At 46.7% G+C, this 17082-nt stretch overlaps 1 protein-coding gene across 1 annotated transcript in view; it reads right to left on the bottom strand.

The window, feature by feature from the left end:
- Positions 1-8215, bottom strand: part of ZNF831 (zinc finger protein 831) — a 112589-nt gene extending 104374 nt beyond the window's left edge. The window contains exon 1 of the mRNA XM_037729562.1: positions 7906-8215. The gene's annotated coding sequence lies outside the window, so the exon portion shown is untranslated. The remainder of the gene's footprint in view (positions 1-7905) is intronic.
- Positions 8216-17082: the final 8867 nt, after the last annotated feature.

Below are 17082 nucleotides of genomic sequence, written 5' to 3'. Positions count from 1 at the left end.
ATTCCAAGTGACATAGGACTTGTCTCCGTAGACAAAGCCATCGAGAAAAGTGGCAAGGGCGGAGCAGAAGTAGGAACTTGTCATGTTGTCTGAAGAAGAGAGCCGCTGGAGTTACTGCAGGATGAGAGGAAAGTGGATGACAAAGGAAGCAGCCATCGCAGAGGATTGGTATGGAGCCTGCTTTGGTTTCACAGGATTTGAGCAGAGAGCTTGAGTTCTCAGGGTGTTTTCTGCTTGCTGTTCTGAGTCTGGGGCTCATAAAGCTGCTCTGGGACTGGACCACCTGGGTCCCATCCCAAGAGGGTGATGTGTGCCTTCTATGCGGGTTACTAACCCGTGTGAATGAGCATGTGTGCATACTTGGAGAAGCCCTAGTCTGCGTGTGTCTTTCCCCAATGCTATGTAGGAAAAACAGATCCGGATCTCCCAACTCTCTTCAAGAAGTGATCTCCGCGCTCCCAAACCTCAGCAGCAGGGTCCCTATGACACTTTTAGGTGAATCTTTGTCTCACATTGTAGTGGATTTAGCTTAGCTCTCTGGACTCTAAGATCTTCAAAAGTGAGAGATGCCTTTTTTCCATGGCTAGCTCTTTCTAGCGTCCTCTGCGAAGTATGACTGACCCCCCAGGCTGCAGGAGTTTCCACCACCTCTAGGGTCCCATGCGACCATAGTCCCTCCTTGCCACCTGAACAGAACAGTGCCCTGCAATGACTGGTTTATACACCAGGCTTTCTATCAGACCATGCACTCATTGACGAAGTAGATGAAAATTTCACTTCCTTAGCCCAGGTCCAAGTAGGTACTTGGTAAGCAATTGTCCAATGGAGTTTCTCAGCTATTTTGGGAGAGGAAAAATTGCTTGTGGCTTTTTCAAAGAGTTTGGCACAGTAGGAAGTAGCAGGGCAGTAATTCCCTCTCCAAGACCATGCTGGCCAAAGCTTCCTCCTGTCCTGTCCTTGACCTCCTGGAGTTCAGCTTGATGGGTTGCCAGCCCCCTACCCCCCTTAACCCTTCATAGGGTGTGCTGATGAGCCCCCAGGACCATCAAACATGTCCGTCCAGCCTTGCGATCAGTTCCTGGCAGCGGGACGCCCAGGCTGCGAGGGCAGCATCCAGCATGAATAAGCACTTGGCCCTGTGTGCCTGGGCACTCACTCCTCTGGTGAAGCAATCCAATGCTCCTGCCAAACCTCCCGCTCGCTGGCGGAGGCTGTCCCAGGAAGATGTGCCCAGCCCAGGAAGAAGGGCCAAACAGAAATCAGACCCTGACCTTCTCAAAAGTCAGGCAAGGGGTCTGGAGCAGGCTTCAGATCTTTTTGGCTTCTTCCTGTTCTCTGCAGGTCCAGTTCCACAGGATTCGGCTCTGTTGGGAAGAACACAGAGCAAGCGGGCTGGGGGCCAATGCATGTGTGCTCGGCAGCCAGGGTGCTGGGAAAATCAGGTGGGTGCTGAGCTCAGGAACAGGGTGTGCAGGAGACACTGTTCAGGTGGGAAAGAGTGAGCTGTTGAGTGTGTTGGGCTGAGGATGGTGGCTGTGGCAAAGTGGGATTTTGGTCAAGTTGTGTAGTCCACAGCTGGCCAAAATCCAGTTCACCTTCTTCACCCCTGCTGCCAGCAAAGCCTTCTCTACCACCACCAGAGGGATCTTTTTTAAACAAAAAATTCCACCCACACATCCCTACGCTAGGTGGAACCCTGCAGTAGCCCCGTCACTCCTGGGACAAGGTAATGTCCTCCACCTACCAGGGCCCACGTGGGCCAGCCTCTGCCCACCTCCCCAGCCCCTTCCCAAGCCCCATTTCTGGTTGCTGGCCTTTCAGCTCCTTGGATGCTGGCCCCTGTCAGGGTCCCCTGGGGAGCTGCACTCACAGCCCGAAGTGCTCTTTCCATCCCCTACTGCCTCCTACTCAGCCTTCAGTTATGTCCTCAGGGAAGCCTCAGGAGCCTTCGCACCTGCTCCTTGACCAGCTCAGATTCCCCGTGCTCATCACAACTGCAATTAAAAAATTAAATGTGTCATTACTTGCTTAACGTTGCCATCCTCATAAGCACAGGGACTTTCTACCCTATTCCGCAGCTCCGAGCCCACTGCCCGGCATGCATGGATGGATGTGTGCACCCTCCAGTCAAACTGAAGGCCCCCAGGCTCTCCTCTATGCTTTGCTTATGCTGTTCCTCAGCCAGGAATTCCTTTCCTCCTCTTGATCCATAAATCCAAAATCTATCAGTCCACCTACTCGCTGCCTCCTCAACAAAGACCTCTGGAACCCCCGAATCCCCTGCGAGTTGTGACCTCCCTGCTCCCGAGCCTCAGCAGCAGGGCCCCTATGACACTTTCAGGTGAATCTCTGCCTGTCTCACGTTGTAGTGGATTTAGCTTAGCTCTCTGGACTCCTAAGTTCTTCAAAAGTGAGAGCTGCACTTTTTTCTCATTGCTAGCTCTTTCTAGCACCTAAGCTGGTGCCTGGCAAACGGCAATGACTAACAACTATTATGATTGATCAGGCAACTGACCAGTGAAACCTCCAAGCTGGGATGTGAGGGAGGTGCCGTCATTACAAACATTACTTAGCAGATGAGGAAAGGAGGTTGATAGCAGTGAAGCAGCTTGCCCCAAACCACTTGGTCAGAGATCAGGAAAGACAACCTGTGGTCGAGGCTACCTGGCCCCACACCAGCATGTTCAACCATTCGGCTAAGCCCCGCCTTTGGCGGACACCTTCCCCTCACACTGCCAGACAGAGGGGCTGAGCAGCCACCTCCCACGGGTCTCCTGAAGGCTCAATGTTCCCTTGTGGAGAACATCTCCCAACACACGGGGCTCGGTTGGCACCAGTATTTGAGGCCAACCCTGCTCATTCTAAGAGCACAAATCCCAAACAATATTAGGTACAACTACTATAAATCTCCATGAAGGACTTTTTGAAACACTGCTCTCCTCAGAAAGTCCACGCTCAGGAGCCGGTGTTGAAAGCGTCTCTCATTGACCTGGCAGCGATTCACGTGACCAGCCTGCAGAACCCAGGTGGAATCTTGGCTCGGTATCTCACCAGCGGAGGCCAAGTTACGTTACCTTTCTAAGCCTCAAGGTTTTTATCTGTCAAGTCAGGGCAACAAGAACCCCTGACATGTGGGATAATTAAGTACAAGATGCTCAGCAAAGGGTCGGGTGTATCATAAACACCCAGTCAACGCTCATGGTAGTATCACTGCGGTTAGGATGAGTCCCCTCAAAGGTCTGCAGTCCTGGGGCATCTCAGCAGGAGGGTGCCCAGGGAAAGGGCCACTTCCTTCTCTCCAGAGATGGGTGCTAGAGCCTCAGGAGGGGTTATCCCAGGAGATGGAAGCCATGTGGCTTGCTGGGAATACACAGATCACGGTAGCAGGTCACACACACATCAACACACACCCTCCAGCCTCACACATCCACCTCCACACTGGCCCCCTCGCATCCTCATCCACGCCAGGAGAACAAGTGTGTGCGTGTGTCCCAGCCCATGTGCACCGGGATCATGGGCCTCTCTGGGGGCCCAGCCACTATCAGCCTGGTACCCCTGCCATGCCGGAAACCCATGGACGGCTGGAGGCTGTGCTCATGGGTCTCCCATCTGGGCAGGCAGGCCAAGTGTATTTGCATATAATTTGCATGTGTTGACACAGCCGTTCTCATCTCTGCACGGAGCACTTCCAAGCTAACCTGTTATTACTGTTCCTCTGAAGCTGGCTCTGCCTGCCCGCCCACAGCCAGTGAGTACTATGCAGAGAGACAGGCCGGGAGCTGACTGAGAGCTTGGGCGCATCACGCCAACCTCCCTGGGCCTCAGTTTCTCTCCTGGACAACAAAAAAACTACACACCTTCATTGGGCAGACTCAAGAAGAGCACTTTGCCCACAAAATGTGAGCATGTGCTGGTGTGGAGTACGGGCCATAGCAGACTGTGTTATTCTCAGAAGATCAGGAATTAATCGGGATGGAGAAGTTTGCCTCTGTGTTCTTCCCAGATGATGGTTCTGAGTCTCATGCGGTGGGTGCCCTATGCTATGGTTACTAGTCATAGCAAATATATAAAAAGACAGGATTGCCCAGTTAAATTTGAATTTCAAAGAAATAATAAATATTTCAGTATAAGTCCATCCTGTGCAGTCTTTGGGACACGCTTATACTAACAAAGTATTCATTGTTCACCTGAAATTCACATTTTAACTGGGCATCCTGTATTTTATCTGACAACCCTACCTGTGACCTGAGGCCCACTGGTTTCCATTACAACATATATCCTGTTTTCTCACAGCTTTTACCTAAACTCAAAGAAACATGGTCTCTATTTCCTAAATCTGCAGCTTCCCAATTGAGGATAGGGAGGGCAGAGGTTACATGTGCAGAAAATTGAGACTTGCTGAGAGGAGAGAGGGAGGGAGGGGGGAGAGAGGACATGTGTTTCCTAATTTAGGTAAAAATCTAAAATCTGTTCCTCTTTGGTTTCTGTGAGGAGCCTGGTGGTTACCATTGTGAACGTGAGGCCACGTTTCCTGTGGCAAAGGGTATGTGTGTTTTTATCAACAGAGCCCGTTTCTAGGGCTCCTCTCAGGATGTGAGGCCTGTGACAGGCCACAGAGGAAGAGGCGGGCTGCGGCAGGGCGAAGGAGGCTGCCCTGGCCCCGGCGTTGGATGGGGGTCCAGCCATTGGGGCTCCCTGGAGAGCCCCAGCCTTGTGTGGGACAAGAACCCCCCCTCAAGCCCTCAGCTTAGCTTCCCCTATGCACACCGGCCAGCTGGAACATTCCACAAAGAAAGGCTGTGGAGACTGGGCCTTGCCTGATTCCTGGGGGCCCTGAGAGCAAGTTCCAGCCCCGCCATCCACACAGCGCCAACATCACAGGCACGAGGCATGTGTCGGGGGCCCTGCGGAGGGCGTCCACTCTCCACACAGGGGCTCTGCAGCCTCTGTCTCCAACAGGCTAAGCCCGGGCTTTTGGTGCTCACCCAGGAGGGAACCATTTTCCTTCAAGATATTTTTTTGGAGGGGGGAGATCTCATTTTATTGTAAGATCAATGGATATATTATGAAGTGTAAGGTTAATGTTTTATATTTTTAAGATACAATGCAAAAAGCAAAATGAAATTTGTGAGGCTCCATGTCTTCCTTCATAAAATGGTATTTGGGAGGGTACCAACCTCATGGGGCCATTACAGAGATTAGACAAAGAGACGCAAGCAAAGCCCATCTTCAGCACAGCTCCAGCCACCGTCACATTTTCTTCCCCCGTTACCACCCTGGAAAGCAAGGCTCCAGTGCTTTGCCACGGAGACTGGGCCCAAGGACTAATATCCCTTTATCTCGTCTGGCTCATCAAACATCCACATGCAGAAAGAAACTGCACAGCAGCAAAAAGAGCCTAGGTTTTGAGCATCAGAAGAAGCTGGTTAATCTTCAGTTGACTTTCTGATGGCACCTCTGGGCCAATCTCAAACAGAGGATGGGGTATGAGAGCCCCTTACCTTGTCTGACCCATCAAGATGGGCACCCATTCTGTACACCTGTGGCCACAGAAAAGGCCAGCCTGGAAGTGATGGAGACCCTCATTACCAATGGAGATACCACCCCCTGGCTCTGCCCCTTATGGCCTCTGGTCAGGGCTGAACTCGAGTGTTCTCAGCCCAGAACGCTGCAACTGCACCTGCTTTTCAAGGCTCAAGATGCTCTGGGGAAGGATGTGGTGTGTCCAAGGTACAGGGATGTGGTCAGGAGGGCAGAACTCACAGCAGGTACATGGGTCTGAGGTAGGAGGCTGCAGGGCCTCTGAATCTCCTGGGTGGGTGAGAGGATGGAATTGAGCCTCAGGACATGAAACCCAAGGTCAGTGCCCTGCTTGTTCTCACACTCTAACTCATCTTCAGAACATCAGAAATGTAGCAATGGCGATGCTTCCCAAGGACTGAACGTGGACTCTGCCATTGGTCCTCAGAGCTCACGCGTACCCCCTGGATTCCCTCCTCAACAGAGAGGCCAGCCCCATGCCATAGCCATCATGGAAACCCTCCCAGCCTATTCTGATGAGATGGTCCATGCCCTGTCTTGGATGGGCCAACCACAAATGACTTAGGAACTAAATGAAGGCTATACATTGGCCTTGACCAATGGCACTGAACAATTCTCGTTGATGGCTCCATCAGGCTCTAGGTAATTAGGAGAACAGTCTCAAAACTTTCAGAGTATAAGGGACGTCTCTTCTAATTAGGGTCCACGATGTAGGCACACTTTCTCACTGACCTAATAATTGGTGTAAACATACAAAAACAGCTGTCTCAACAGTGTGCTGCTACACGGCCTTGGGTTTCTTACTCTTGCCTGTTAATACCCTGTTACCCCCTCAGAAAGCAAGGCTCCATGCATACAATAATGCCTGCATTTCAGCCGCTCTTCAGATTTACAGCCTCGCCTCTGAAATAGTAACAGGTTTTTTCGGGGTAATTAGCCTCACACACAATTTCAGCCAATATCTGATCAATCCCAGTCACATAAATAGTTCTTGCTAACATATTACACTTTGCCTAAACTATACTGGAAGATGTTCTCCAGTTATGAAATCTGATTTGTCAAAATCAGCCTTGGTTGGAGATGAGGGGGCCTCATTCTTCTTCCTCGGGGTGGGAGAGCTGCCCTCAAAGCATTTTCTTTAAATTCTAAGCCATGATCCAACATCTTTGTCTTTTCCCAATTTCAGCTGTATAGCCTTTCCTTTAAAAAACACAAAGCATAACAATTGCAATTCTTGCTTGGCCAGTGGCCAGACATCTGAGGGCCGGGGCGAGGAGATTAACGGATACACCCGGAGGGGACAAGGTCAGAGAGCAGAACATTCTGGACACATGTTTGTGTCGAAGACCAGACCCCAAAGGACTGCAGAGCTCCCATTCAGAAGGGCTGGCACCTCCAGCTAGAGTGACACGCGAGGGCCCTTCAGAGCCTGTGCATGCAACATGCCTGTGACATTAATTAATGCCAGGCAAAATGTAACAGCAGATCTTGGAAACTAAAAATAGATCTTTACTAACTGATTCATCCCCTGACTGCACAGAATTTGGAGCTTTTTATCTGCTTCTCTTCTACATGTACATTACATTACGGTCTTTTTTCCCCCTTTTCTCCATCTTTGTTTTTCTTTCTTTTTCCTCTCCTTCTTGGTGAAAGGTCTAAACCTTCCAGAAGCGATGTCCCCACTCGGCTCCCCTCCGACCCAGAGACATGCTCGATAAGCAAGGAGATCACTCCTTCTCCTGTTCCCATGGTTGTCAGCCATGTAATTTGCACTTAGTATTTTCCACACCAATGTCCCTGCCTGTTGCATTCCACAGAGAACTCTGCAGCTTCGTTTCCTATTACAGTCCCTTCTATTTTAGACTTTGTTGATTTCTGCTAGGAAGGAAACCTATTTTATACAGATTAGCTGGACAGCTGAATCTGATTGCTTCTGATTACCGGGCTTGGGGCCACTAGGGAAACAGGCTTCCCAAAGCCCCTTGGATGAAGGACCATTCCATATGGCCCCAAAAGTGTGGGTCACTACTCACTCTAGAGAGTAAGGGCCAGCAGCCCCAGCTGGAAATCAACAGGTCAAGTCAAAGGCAGGACGGCACCTTCATCCACATCAGAGGTTTACAAGGCTGTGCTGAAAGGTGGGGAGGAGGGGTTAGAAGCCCCTTGGTTCACAAGATCTCACGGGGACCTGAGTGGGGCTTGTGTCAGAGATAACTGCGTGTGCTTGGAAGGAATCATCCATCATGCTTGCCTGATAGAATCACTCGGGAGGCAACAGACCAGGCTCAATGATTAAGATCCCTTCATCTGGCCTTGCATTCCAGACCTCCAGGTGCACAAAGAAATCACAAAGTCCTCTCTCACCTTTAAGTGCTCAGTCCACAGGCAGGTGGGGGCTGCCGCTCTCTCCCGAAAACCGGTGGCTCCGATGAGGCAGGAGCATTCTCCCTGCTCGTCCCATCTCTGCCTCTGCTTCTCTTTATGCCTTCTCTAGAGAAAAACCGAGTGCTGGAAATTTAAAAAAAGAAAAATTGTGTGTGTGGAGGGTGGTGGGTGTTCGGGGCTCTGGGGCGGTGGGGGTGGCAGAGGGACACCAGGGGTAGGTGTGCAGCCTGCCCTGGTGTGGGCTCGGGTTTAATGGCCGACGCTGGTGGTAGGGTTTGCCTGCTGAAGCTCAGTGTCACAGCAGCTCTGTGTGTGGGCGGCGGCAGCTACACGGCTGGGTTTCAAACCATTACACTGAACATTTGCAAACAGATAAAAAAACAAAACCATCCGGTACAAATGGAAACTTCTGTTCTCCTTTCTCTTTCTGCACCCTTTCCCCTTGCACCTCTCCTCTTGGGTTGAGAAGGAGGAGGGTGAAGGTGGGCATTTCTCTCTCTGAGCTCCCCTGGCCCCCTCTTTTCTGACCACACCACTTCCATGGCTACTGACATGGACAGGGAGGTCAGGTCTTCCAAACTGACTCCCCTGGCTTTGGGAATGTCCAGTCATGTGAGAAGGATTTTCTTGCCTCCAGGATCTTGCTCAGAATCCAGCCACTGAGAGCCACCAAACCAAAAGAGGGTGTGGGCGTCCATAGCTGACAATCTTTCATCCTTCCTAGTTTCAAAGCCACCTTAGAAATGGCCAAACACAAAGTGGGGCAAGGTGTACCTTCATATCTAGGTGACACTTTTCCCACGGAACATTATGCACACAGTGGAATGTGATACTCCATGAAAAGAAAAGAAGTCGTGTGGTCAAATTACTTCGGGAAATGTTGTATCCTATATTGCTCTGGAATAAACATAGAGCATGTTACCAGGTAAATGCTCTGAGAAGTCCTGCAATAAAGAATCTTGTTTTACTTTGTTTAACCAACATTTTCAAAGTGTGTAAGACCTTAAAGGACCCGTCCTCTCCCTTAACAATGAAAATCACACACACACACACACACACACACACACAATCTTTCGTCCCTCAGCCCAATGTTAACATGACCTGATTCAATTATTTCAGCTAGAGAGAGAGATTGGGCAGGAAAAGATACATATAGGGAATGAGGCAGGTCAAAGTTCACCATTTAAGGACACTATCAGCTTGGCATTAACCAAGGGGCCACAGATGGTTTTCAATGAACGTGAGACTGTGGTTCTGGTTCATGAACAGAGTGTGAATGGGACCACACACTGATGATCTAACGGAACTATGGGTCACTGTCAGCACATCTTCTCTCACATCCTGTAAGTCCACTACTCATTTCTCCCATCCAGGCATGGGGGCAGCCTGTGGCCAGGCAATGGGAACAAGGACTGTGGGACAAATTCCCCTCCAGACAGTCTACTGGACACTATACAAATCAAATGAGATGTCCTCTAGGATATGAAACTCAGGAAACAGAAGAACAGATGCCTGAAACACATCAACTCCAGGAGACACATTTGCTGAATAGAGGCACTTATGTTGGCAGTGACTGTGCCAGGAGGAGAGGCGGGAAGCTAACACGGGGGTAGAAAAGAATGGTGCCTCTGCTGGGCTTGGGGGTTTCTATGAGTCATCAGTTTAGCAAGAGAAGAGGTGACAGACCCTCTCCAGTATGCCATCTGTGGGGCCTCAGGCAAGCCCTTCCCGTCACCACCTCCTCATCGGAAAATGGGTTAAGTCAACTGTTCTCAACCAAGAGTGATTTTCCCCCACCTCTGGGGGGGACACTGGATAATGTCTGATGATATTTTTGGTTGTCACAACAAGGGCAGGGTGCTAAGCCTCTAGCGGGTAGAAGCCAGGGATGCTGCTGAGCACCCTACAATGCCCAGGATGCCCCCACCATGGAGAACTGATCAAGGTTTCAATATCAGTAGCGCAGAAGGTGAGGAATCCCAACCTCAGCAGCCCCTGTGCCCTCCCTCTGTGGGGCTCAACTGAGACAATGCCTGTGAGAATTCTGTGCACATCGAAGGCAATTATGTTCTACTGTGTGTGGTAAGAAAGTGACTGTCATATCATTTAAATGGCATTTAATTTCTTGTTGGGTGACAAGATGGAAACAGATGGAAAGTAGAGTAAAAACTCTGCTTCAGACCAAAAAAAGAGAAAGCTGGCCTGCCTTATAAACACTCCAAATTACAAGGGAAGGAAGGAGGGAAGGAAGGAAGGAAGGGAGGGAGGGAGGGAGGGAGGGAGGGAGGGAGGGAGGAAGGAAGGAAGGAAGGAAGGAAGGAAGGAAGGAAGGAAGGAAGGAAATGCCTCCTTTTGCTTAAGTACATCAGACAACTTGAACTCTGTATGAACAGAGTGAAATGGGCAAAGAAAGGCTTTAAAAAGCTTGCAAGCCCTCGGTTGATAATCACTGGTAATTAGAGCATTTTATAGAATCCATTAAAGAGGCTTTAAACAAAGCTGAAAATTATTTGTTGACCTTCACTCTGAAGGAGGCTGACAGTCGTGCTGACAACAGTAATGCGTCCAGCCTGGTTGGGGATTTTCTTTTAAAGAAATCCTCAGCCAGACTTGCAATACAATCCTCAGCACACAGCGAATTATTAGAAGCAAAGAAAAGGAGAAAGTGAAGTTGAAGTTCAGACTGATGCTCGGGCTGACCATCCGGCCTTTAAGAAGAAAATCTGGCCATATTCTGATCAGGCAGCCCATCCTCCTTCCCAGGAGGACCCCGAAGGTACAACTCTGAGTCCACAGGCCCAAAGTTGTGGTTTTTTCTTCCTTGGCAGAGAAGTCCCAGGTGGGTGTGAACTCTGAAGAATCAGGTAGGGCCAGGTCTGCCATGGCTGGAGCGAGGCAAAGCCCAGCCCAGAAGGGAAGGGAGAGAGGCTTGTGTAAGGAACAAGGACACAGATCACCAATGAAGCTTTCAAGGAAGGGACAATCAGCCAATTTTCTGACATGGACTCTGAATGGGACTCATGCTAGCCAGTTCCATCAGCTTCCTCTGAGCATCAGCAGGAAGACCAAGCCCAGCCTGCTAGACTCGGCTTTCCTATGTCTTTCCCACCTGCCTACTCGCTCACCAGAACAAGCAATGGTTGTATATTTGGGCATTTTTCTAGGCCCTAGGAGCAAAATGGTAAAGAAAAAATCAGAAGCAGCGACAGATGCAGTGGCTCACACCTATAATCTAAGTACTTTGGGAGGCCCAGGTGGGAGAATCATTTGGGGCCAGGAGTTGAAGTCCAGCTTGAGCAACAGAGTGAGACCCTCATCTCTACAAAAATTAAAAAGGTAGCCAGCTGTGGTGGTGCACACCTGTGGTGCCAGCTATTCTGGAGGCTGTGGCAGGAGGATCGCTTAGGCTAGGTGGTGGTCAAGGCTGCAATAAGCTATGATCATGCCACTGCACTCCAGCCTGGGCAACAGAGTGAGACCCTGATAATTAATAAATAAATAAATAAATAAAAATTTAAAAAAAAAACAGTCCCTGCCTTCAAGGAGTTCATAGTTGAGTATAAAAAGACAAAAATCAAAGAATAATGCCAAAAAAAATCAAATTAATTCAATGGCTGAGCGTTTGAACCTCTACGATGTGTTGGGCACTGAAAATATGAGTAGGTGAGTTACTATCAAAAACCATAATGAAAACAGAAAATCACTATGAAATTTTTGCTGGAGGCATTGCTCATCAAATGCTGTAAAGGCAAGACCACCTCTCTTTGTTAAAAGGGATTAGGAAGGACCAGGTGTTAATAGCCCACTCCACTGAGATCACTGGAAAGGGTGCAACTTGTCAATTCTGTGATGTGTTGTTATTTAATCCAAGGTTCTGTGCACCCTAACGTCATCTTCTGCTTTGCCATAACTATGAATCTCAAGATTTGGAAACACTACCTTAAATGTGGGGTGGCGGGGGAGGTGAGGGTGTTGGAGAAGAAGAGCGCACAAGCCAGCTTCCGGCCTTTCACAGAGAAAGAAGGCTGTTCAGGACCTAGGACAGCTCCAGTGCCCAATGTCTAGTTTCCCATCCTTCCCAGGCTGCTGTCAGTTAAGAGGAGGTACGGCTTCCCGCTCAAGTGCTTCCCATCATGAGGAATCAGTTACTCTTTCCATGGAGTCTACTGAGTCCTTCATGCCTCACTCCTTCCTGGCTCTGCTTCTTCATGGCTTCCACCCTATTCCCACTGCCAACTACTGACTCTCTACTACCCACCACTCAATTGTGCTGAGGGAGGATCTGATTGGTTCACTTAGTCCAAATGGAGCCTCACACTTGGGCAGGGCTTGCCCTCTGGGCCAATCCATTAGCTGCAAGCCATCCACAGAGGATTGCTGTGGGGCCACATAGACACCACTCAGCCAGCACTGAATGAGGCAGCCAAGCCATGTGGGTTTCCACAGACAGGTACAGCAAGCAGTCCACCACAGAGCGCTCTTCCCAACACAGGGGTGCTGGGGGATGCAGGCCAATTTGGGGGTTTATGGGATCATTTCATATTGTTCACAGGTAAGTTTTTAAAACTATAATCGTTATATTTTTATTTTAACTGACTTTGACAGTACAGCTCTAGCTGACATATCAAACACATGTTTTCCTTTTAAATAAAGTTGTAACCATCAATTTAAAGAAAAATATTAATTTTGTTCTAAAATGTACATGGAAAGGCAAAGGAACTAGAATAGCTCAAGAAATTTTGAAAAGGAGAATAAAGTTGGAGGAATCACACTACCTGATTTTAAGACTTACTCTATGACAACAGTAATCCAGAGAGGGCCATGTTGATGGAGAAAAACACCTAAATCAATAGAACAGAATAAAGATCCCAGAAATAGACCCACACAAATATGCTTGACCAATTATGACAAAGGTGCAAAGGCAATTTAATGGAATAAGGATAATCTTTTCAACCAATGGTACTGGAGCAAATGGACTCTGTAGGCAAAAATGAAAGAAAGAAAAGAAAAACCTATTCTACACCTCATACCTTATACAAAAAGTAATTCAAAATGGATCATAGAATTAAATGTAAAACTATGAAACTTTTAGAGAAAAAAAATTGGAGAAAAACTTTGAGACCTAAGTTCAAAGCAGACTTCTTAGCTATCACACCAAAAATACAATCAATAAATTAGACTTTATTAAAATTAAAAACTGGCCAGGGTCAGTGGCTCATGCCTGTAATCCCAACAATTTGGGAGGCCAAGATGGGCAGATCATTTGAGGTCAGGAGTTCAAGACCAGCCTGGCCAACATGGTGAAACCTCATCCCCACTAAAAATACAAAAATTAGTTGGGCATGATGGTGCCTGCCTATAATCTCAGTTACTTGGGAGGCTGAGGCAGGAGAATTGCTTAAACCTGGGATGAGGAGATTGCAGTGAGCCAAGATGGCACCTCTGCACTCCAACCTGGATGACAAAATGAGACTCCATCTCAAATAAATAAATAAATAAAATTTAAAACTATTGCTCTGCAAGAGAACCTGCACAAACCACATATATGACAAAGGGCCAATATCTGGACTATTATAAAGAACTTCCAAGTCAACAGTAAATAACAAAAGAAAAAGTAAAGCCATGAGATACCTCTGTACACTTATCAAAATGGCTAAAATTTAAAACGACAATACCAAATGCTGACAAAGATGTGGAGACACTGGGTCACCCAGACATTGCTGGTGTGAATGTAATAGGGACAGTCACTCTGAAAAGTTTGGCAATTTCTATAGTTAAGTAAGATGTTAACGTTGGAGGAAACTTGGTGAAAGCTCCCTGAGACTTCTTTGTACTGTTTTTGCAACTTCATGTGGATCTATAATTATTGAAAAATAAAAAAACATCAAAAATAAAGAATATTAATTAAATAGTTGTATGGGTGATTTATGAAAGCAGGAAAAAAAAATGTCGTGGTGAAACAGACATGCCAAAGTTCTGTGGTTTACTGTTGCCATGGAGTGCAGGGCCCAGTCTCAACCAGGAGCAGACTGGCCAGCCAAACCTTAGGCACCCAATGGATTTGCTAGAAGCAAAACTCTAGCTCTTCTCCAGCCCAGATATCTGGTCAAATTTAAAATCACAGTAGCCTCTGAGTTCAAATTAGCCAGCTTTCCAAATAGCCAGAGGACTTGTTAAAGTCACCTGAAACTGAACTCAATGACACAACAGATGTCTTTGTGATAAGTCCGGTCTCCAAAAAAAAATACCACATTTCATCAGCTCTAAGACACACAATTGCAAGAAGCACCATTATTTTCTTTTTCCTCTGTGAAAGAAAAATACACTGCCAATTAAACCATGACACAATACATTCTTATCACTTAGAATTTTTAATTTTACTTATTGAAAGAGTTCTTTGAGACTTAATTAGACAGATTTTTATCACATATTACTATTGTGCATACATAAAAATGAAAATACAAGTGAAATAAATTGGTTGTTATTCCTCAAACTACTTTACACTGAGTCCAATTCTTCTGAATCACTGTTCAATTCAGACTCATCAATGTCTGGGGTTTTTCCACACTCTATCATCCTCTGTGCATTCATCCATGAACACTGATGATATGGCACTTCTTCAAAGAATCCATAAAAAGATTAAAAGTCATGAGTGCTGGGCTTTGAGCACACTTTAAAATTATACACAGTTTTTCTGCTTCAGGTCTCACTTCGGAAATGTCAGTAAACGTATTTGACTTGCCGCAGTCCTCCAGTCCATCCCGCAACCATGACATTCATAGGAGTTAAAAGACAGCTCCATTGTCCAATCTTGGATTATTTTCCAGCGCACTGGTGCTGGTCAGTTATGTGTTAGGTATATATGTTTGCGGTCATTTGGTTGTTCACACCTGAGCTAGTAATTCACCTGTGTCATGGCCTAAATAACACAGTGTGGACTCTAAGAGCCACCCTGATTTCAGAAAAACAAACATATGAAAAAGTTAGGGTGTGCTAAGTGGAGTAAACAGAAAAACAGAAACAAGAATAGAAAATAAAAATTATTTTTATTTCAAATTTGCATCTTAGAGATAATGAAATACAGTGAGTAGACTATATTTATAAATGTAAATAAATGTCCTTCAATAGGTAAATGATTAAATAAACTACAGTAGATTCATACCATAGAAATACTATTCAACAATAAAAAGGAAGGAACTACTGTTACACCCAGCAGATTCGATGAACCCCAAGTCCTAAGTGAAAAAATAACAGTCCCACATACTGTATCATTTAGTGTATAACATTCTCCAAATGACAAAATTACAGAAATGGAGAAACACTTTATTTATAAATTGTCACGTTATTTATAAATGTAAATAATACAATGTCAGACGGCAGTAACTGGTATAAAAAAAGAAAAGGAAACAAAATTGAAAGTGGCTCTGGGGAAGTGGACAGAGAGGACTTTTCTGAGGAGGGGATTTAAGAACAGTTTGAAAAATAAGAGCATAGATCAAAGAAAAATCTAAAGGAATATCCCCTGACCGTGTCCACCAGGACCAGTTAGATCATGCTGCAGAATCAAGCCACTCCCAGTGTCAGTGGCCTAAAACAATAAAGATTTGTTTCTACTTTATACTTCAGGTACATAAGCAGGTAACTTCAAGACCCCAGATTAATGGAGAAGCCGCTGTCTGGAGAGTCTCCAGTTGCCATGGCAAAGGAAAAGAAAAGGTGTAAATTCCACAGGGTTCTAAAAGCTTTTGCCCAGAAATGGCACGTGTCCCTCTGCCCACATTGCCTTAGTTACTAGGGAGACCTAACTTCGAGGGGGTGTGGGAATGCAGCATAATCTATTATGTGCTTGTGAGAAAACTCAAAAATATTTGTTGAATTATGGTAACAATGGCCTCACAGGCATAGCAGAGGACAGGCAAGAGAGCGATGAGGTGCAAACAAGCACAGTGATCAAGGGACAGGGCGAGCAGTACTGAAGGACAGCAGAAGAGGAGACTAGTGGCAGGGGAAGATGGCACCATAAAACATGGGGAGTCACTCAGCACCCCGAAAGTGAGGAGTCCATCGGCACCATGGGAAGTGGGGAGACCCATCCTAAAGCCTAGTCATGCCCCAGAAGCCACAGCTTCAGCTTATGACCTCAAATGCCTGCAGACAGAATTAAACAACTAATTGTATAATGAGGTAGTTGAATTACACCTAATTTTCACAAATGCTTCTGTTGAACAAACACTGCAATGCCAGAATGTGGTTTTCAATCATTTAATTTGTCTTCGAAAATGCTCCAAAATTGGTGTTAATCACAGTTTTAAAATAATACATCTAATGTGTCCCTAAATACATTACTGTGTCTCAGCATTAATCCTGCAATTAAATATGTCATGTAATTGGTACACATTTAACACCTGGTGCTTGGGATTTTGAAAATAATGCATTTCTGAAAGCAGGTAACCAATGCATGAAGTCCAAAGGACCTTAGTGATTTTCTCTGGGATAGCCAGAGAGGAAGGAGCCACAGTCTCAGAATTGGGGGTGGGTGCAGAAATGACACAGGCATTAAAATGAAGGGCTTAGGACATGACACAGGATCAGAGTAGGCCTATCTTGGAATAACACAGCTGTGCCCCAGGGAACACACGGGCACTGCCAGGTCACTCCACCCAGGGCTGATTGCTATAAATGCTCTGCTGGCACCACTCCCACCTGCCGGGAGCTTCTGCCAGGATGTAGCCATATTTATGATGTTGCTGCAAATCAAAGGTTAAAAACTGCAGGTTGATGCTGGCTTTGCAACTTCCATTCCACACAAGAATCCCTAACTTCGTGTCAGCTCAACTTTTATGGAATTAAAGAATACTCTTCCAGGGGCAGAAAGCTGATCCAGACTCCAGCTTTGATAACCCTATAAAGCTTGAGCCACCAAGAGAATCTAAAAAGGTTGGAGTTTGAAGTTGACCTGTTAGGACATAGAGATGTCAAGTAACATCTTGGCACTCCCTGTTCTCCATCCTGACATCATTGGTGAACAGAAATAGAGACTGATCCCACAAAATGTAGTCAGAAAGGCAAGGTATTTTTCACCTTGTATGCAGTGCTTCATTGATGCACTCCAAAAAAAAAAGATGTATTGGGAGCATATTAAAGGCATATTAGTGC

The sequence above is a fragment of the Cebus imitator genome, unplaced genomic scaffold (genome assembly GCF_001604975.1).
Source record: "Cebus imitator isolate Cc_AM_T3 unplaced genomic scaffold, Cebus_imitator-1.0 Scaffold311, whole genome shotgun sequence".
In the NCBI taxonomy this organism is placed as follows: Eukaryota; Metazoa; Chordata; class Mammalia; order Primates; family Cebidae; genus Cebus; species Cebus imitator.
This window is presented reverse-complemented; position numbering and strand designations above follow the sequence as displayed.